The sequence below is a fragment of the Branchiostoma floridae genome, chromosome 18 (genome assembly GCF_000003815.2).
Source record: "Branchiostoma floridae strain S238N-H82 chromosome 18, Bfl_VNyyK, whole genome shotgun sequence".
Classification (NCBI taxonomy): Eukaryota; Metazoa; Chordata; class Leptocardii; order Amphioxiformes; family Branchiostomatidae; genus Branchiostoma; species Branchiostoma floridae.
The window spans coordinates 5,284,508-5,290,594 of NC_049996.1; positions in this window are offsets into that span (position 1 = coordinate 5,284,508).

The window sequence follows — 6,087 nt, forward strand, 5'->3', positions numbered from 1 at the left end:
AAACTTTTGCAAACAATATTTTGTGATAAATTACAAAGTTTCGTAGCTTTAGCTCTAGCCGTTCATGAGTTATGCGACATAAATGTTGCTGAGGGCCTCAAAATTCCCCTATCTGGTCGGAATAGGTTTAGTGCAAAACGTCGTCCTTCTGAACTTTTGCATAAATTATGATAATGAGTTAGAATTAGCAACACCTTAACATCTCAAAATCTTCCCCTTACATTGACGAAGCAATGTATATACAATGATCGCCGATAAGAAATGGTACTGAGATTTTATGAACAAAACATTTTGGGGTCCGTTTGGACCCCACTCGGTCATTTTAGTCGCAAAAAAAGATCGGGTGCTTGAGGGTTAAATAAGGCTATCTTAAAACGTTTGTTTTGTCTTAGAAAATTTAAAAAAAATTATAGTAAAATACGTTCTACGTATACAAAGATGGTGACCTCGCTATAAAAGCAACGTATACTATGGTAATAGGGTACCTCAACCCCCTGTACGTGCAATTTGTCCGTACGTTTTATGGGAGGCCACGTCCGCCAAGTATTTCTGAAAACGTTTAGGCTGACAGGGCAGGCGCGTCACTCGTACTGGCACATACGGGAGGCGAATCCACAACCCGATGGACGTGTCTGCGTGCTTTCAAATCCGCCAGTTTCCCTACGAGTCTGTATGGAGACGTACAGTACTTACTACTTACGGATCCAAAAATTTTGCCTGCGTTTTGACACGTAGACAGCACGTATTTGCATGTTCGGCGGGTTGTGCGCTTGGCTTTAAGTCAGTCATAGTCTGATGTATAGAAATTACGCTTACCGTTTGTAGACTGATGTTCAATAGAATTTTTGCGCCTCCTATGCTAATAAAGAGGTCGTCTGTGCTTTGTTGGAAAAACATGATGTTTGTGACCATCACGGACATAAGGAGGGAGAAACAACAGGACACTCTCTGCGCACGCGTGAAATTACTCCGCGTGGTAGGCCGCATCACAGATGCCCATAGATGATACTCCAGTAGTGGGTTTGTACTCGCAGCTTGAAAAACGTCACCTCTTGCTCTGCGTAACTACGAAGGGAAAAAACGAAAGAAAAATATCAATTCAATGGTTTTAAAAGAAATAGATAGCACCCTTACATATTTTATTTGCCCAAATGTTTAAAGAAGAAACTAATAGAAATAATAATAGAAAATTAAAATTACAAAGTAATATATACAAGTTTAAAAAAAACAACGACAAGAAATTCAAAACCCAAATGTTAAATTTAAGCATTTTGACTGTATAATATGTAAATGAAAATATGTCATTCTTGTATTATCTCGTGAAAATTAACATAACATCAAATGAAAATCATCTACAAGTTTCCATGCTCTTTAGGAAAATGAAAACGTGCAGAATGGAAATGTTAGGTGGCGTAACAGTACACGATCCTGCACTGGGAGGTCCGTTGGTAGTGAATGTGTACTCGGCGTAGCCCGATAGGTTTGTTGGGATCTTTGTTATTTTTACCCTTATGGCATAGTCTCCAGGCTGGAAGGACAGAAATACAGCGTCATTAGTCATGGTTTAACAAAAAAAAAAACTTATTAAAACTATATTATAGGCGGCGTTCCGTCAGAAGGCGTTGTTTTGATGCCTGTATCATGTCCAGGAAACAAGTGCGAAGATAGTTTTAGCCCGAGAAATCAACATGATAGAGTAATAGAAAGTGGCAGGCACAAGTGGGTGGAGGCGTTTGTCTATGTTGAAAAATTTATTTTCCATATGCTAGTTAAGTTAACCTAAGAGTGACAGGAAGTGACAGGGCCAATGCTGACTGCCAAGCAACTTTGACCCTTTGCTGACGTCATACTTTCGTTCTGAATGTGTGACTTTAATTTTGGTTTTGGGGTCATTCCGACTAAATAAGGATCAGAGGACTGATCGAAAGCTTGTTGGTAAGCGCTCTTGTTTTTGCACAGATTGTCTCCAAATTGTAATATAATGACAGAAAGTGTTTATTGGTTCATTGTTTCATAAACACATATCCATATATCTTATTTTAAGTAATAAAACGTGTACATGAAATACGACAAACTATAAATATTTAAAGGTATACAAGATGGCATAACAAATAACCTACATGTGTTTGTGTTATAACTATTACATCATTACCTGATTAAAGATGTTGGCCTTTAGTTGGCATGATAGTCCTGATCGCGCTCATTTAGAAGATTGATTGCATAGTCCATGTCTGTCCATTCTGCATACCCCGTGGGGCTAGCGACAAGTGTCCACTGGTACTCGTAGGTGAAATCCCCTACATACATACATAATTTGTAAAATAAATTAGTCATAACATTTAATCAAGTTTAAATATAGGCAATACAGCACATTTTATGTAATAAGCATTGAAATTTGCTGCACTTACCGGACTGGTCTTCACAGTTTTCACACACAGATTCCAACTTCATCTGTTCTCCTTCGTTTATTACAGGGCCACATGTACCATGCAGTTCCTCACAGCTATGAGAAGAACATGAAATTACCATTGACAAACAATACATAAATATTTGAATTGCAAATATATTGATTTTTAACCCTAGGATTTGTCAAATACTGAGCGAATCATCGTTACTGTAATGTTACTACCTACCTACCTACCTAGTCCCTTGACCTCCAGGTCGTTGGGGGGACAAGGTAGACATGAAGATCGAGAGTTGCCTCCAGGTTCTTCTATCCCTAGCCAGGGTTATCCTCTCCTGTAGGCTGAGGCCCGTCCAGTCAGCGATGTCTTCCTGCCAAGCTTTTCGCTGCCGTCCTCGGCGACGTCCACCTTCCACCGTTCCTTGTAGGCCAGGTTGTTGTGTCGGGTGACGTGCCCGAACCATTGCCGTTTACGTCTTATAACTGTTGCTAGAAGTGTTTCCTGCGGGCCAAACTGTAATGTTAGGTCGAGCAAATAGAACACGTGAGTCGTTGAAAAATTGATCATACGTTTCTTGACAAAGACTAGTTTATAAGAGTTTGACGGTTGAAACGTTTGGCAAATAGATCGTTTTCACAGAAAACCGTTCGAAAACCGTTCCGTCACGCGTGGGCGCCATGTTGGATGGTAACCTGGATGAATAGAACACAGAACAGCGCTACCAAAGTTACTTGCGGAGGGTTCAAGTGTGCTGTTATACGGAACTGGGCTGTCAAGGGTACCGCCATACGTGCGTACATATTCAAGTTCGTACGGGGTGGTCCGTATGAGTTTCTTAGCCTCTATCACACCACGCCAGGTATTGGATCTTTAGTAGAAATTTGACATATAATATATCAGGGGAGTTAAGTGACCGAGGAATATGGTTAGCGACTCAGGTAACTAACTTCTCTAGGATGTTATTTGTCTATTTTTTGTCTAATTATATTTTTTTCGCGTGTCCTAGGGCGCTTTTTTTGTCCGTGTAAAAACGAAAACGAAGCACTGTGGTGCGTCGCAGTGTCCGGAGGTGCCACACTGCGGCGCGCCGCTGCGCATCATTTCCACTTTTTTCCATTTTCATGTGCGCACAAGTGTGGACTGGAGCGAGACCGCCCAGTTTTAATGGCCAGCTCTGTTGGAACTTCAGTTATTTGGTAGTTTTCCGTGACAGGCGAGCATAGACAAGACCGATTCCTAAAAATCGCCGATAAGTTCTAAAAATTGATTGATTTTCGACAGAATATCAGGCGCATACTGATAAATATCATTTATAGCTCGCTGACATTTTTTGTGACAGGGCCTTTACGTCCATGACATACCCCTGCCGGAAACCAACTTTCAGCCCGCTAAAAGAGCATTTGTCTGTATAACGCAAACTCCGCGCCGGGGCTCATGTTGTTTATCAAACTAAAAGAGGGTGCACTGTAAGGAAAGTTGTTAAATAGAAACATTGAGCAGGCCTTATCCTGTTTTCATGGAACTCGCAGTTAGTACGGCAAACATTCAGCCCGTTTCCGAATTAAAAAAAAAAAAAACTTCTTTCCACGAACGAGTCCACCACGTGCCGTGTGGAGATCGAGCAGCTTATCATCCAACATGGCCGCTCGAACGTTCGAACGCGACTGTGACGTCACTGTGAAAACGATCTATGTGACGGAGCCCTAACTGACGCCGATGTCAAACTCAAGCTGCTTCCTGAAATCTATCCTCTTCCGGTTCCTGGAATTTGCTAGGACGATGACTGTGGAGTCGAGGAGACTTCCGACTGCGATGACGGCAGCACCAACACTCTCTAACAAAGTCGGCACCAACCCGACAAACGCAAACTGCAGCAAAAACGTCACCCCCTCTTCTAGTTGTCCCGACAGTACTTGTGTAATGGGCGGCACTGCTTTGGCTGCCTTTACGTATATAAATGCTGACACCGCGTATAAAAAGCCACACAGTACCAGGGGTATTGTTAAATACACATCCATGTCCCACTTTGGGTGCGTTAAAAACATTGATCCAATCGCCATTGTAGAAGAGACAGCATGTGAATAAAATAATACCGCCAGGTCTGTACTGTGTACAAGTAAAAGTCTGAGCTGAACGTTTGAGAGACATTCTGTCAAAGCTGATAGAAGGGCCAACGAAACGCCAATGATTGGTGCACTGTTGTCACGTGACATGCCGATGTTTCGGGTTATTGTTTTGCTGTTGTCACGTGATGTGCCGATGTTTCCGGTGATTGGTGTGCTGTTGCCACGTGACGTACCGATGTTTCCGGTGATTGGTGCGCTGTTGCCACGTGACGTACCGATGTTTCCGGTGATTGGTGCGCTGTTGTCACGTGACGTACCAATATTTTCCCAGGGGCCGACCGCCACCAGAACAATTCCTGCAGTACAAAGCACGCTCCCGAAAAACCCAGCTAAACTCGGTCTCTACAACAACAAACATGGTGATCAGAGCTACCATCTACAAAAAAGAAAAAAAAAATAAATAAAAGAGAAGGGAAGAAGATAAAAAAAAGTAGAAAAAATGAAACTAAAAAGGAGAAAATGTGACCTAGGAAAGGACTATTTCGAAATAATCCACAAAACTTAGTCTCTGTAGTTAGAATCATTGCTATCAGATAACTACGCGCTATCATAGAAAAGACACAAACATGCACTAACAAGCACAAGCAGAATTCCACAGTTAAAAGAACCACGAAAACTTGAAGGAAGTAAGGAATTTTTCTCGGGTACTAAGCGCTGTAAAAACTCACCTGTCGGAGAAAAATGTAGGCCCCTATGGTGATGAGAAGCGGCAGTGCGGAGTTGTTGATGGCGGTCGCGTTCGCGGGTGGAAGATATGTGATGGCAAAAACGAAACTTACAAACTCGACATACTCGCCGACACCTTGAAGTACCAACTGTCCCAAGACTCGCCAATCTCAGACTCGCCGGTCTCAGGTCTGTCTTATACAACAGCACGAGCCCCAGCGTCAGGAGAAGCGCGCTGCCCTCCTGAATGAAGACCACTTGAAGCGCCGTGACTCCACTGGTGGTTACCTGCCGCGTCAGGACCGAGATAAACGCAAACACAACCCCGTAGGACGCAGCGATGGAAACATCTTTCACGGCCTGTTGAAAGGGAACACGCGATACAAACTCGTTCGTTCGATACAACTTGAATAAAGATAATTTTGTGCACAACTGTTGCTTTATTTCTACCGACGTTTGACGACAAGTCTGTGGTCTTCCTCAGGGTTATTGGTTCACATTGTACCGCAGCTAAATGTGTTTCTGCTTAGAGTCAATAACTGTATACGATTTGAGTAAATATTGTACGTTTGGGACTGCATCTGTAAGTTTCAATGTGAACTATTCAGAAATACTCTACGGAAGGTGTCAGACGTTATTCCGAAACGTTAGTGGCTGCGAAAAAAATAGTCTTTTTATTGACGTCCTCAACGATAACACAAGACGGCAATACGGCGACCTTAAATTGATATCCCTTCATTCATTGTTTGACTATAAATGTAATATGGGAAAGCATTTATTTTATTTGATTAAAGCACCACAGAAGTATATTGATATGCTTTTTCATGAAAAGAAAACCACGTGTATTGTGTTTGTGTGTATTGTGTATGCACTTTCAATGTGTGTTCATT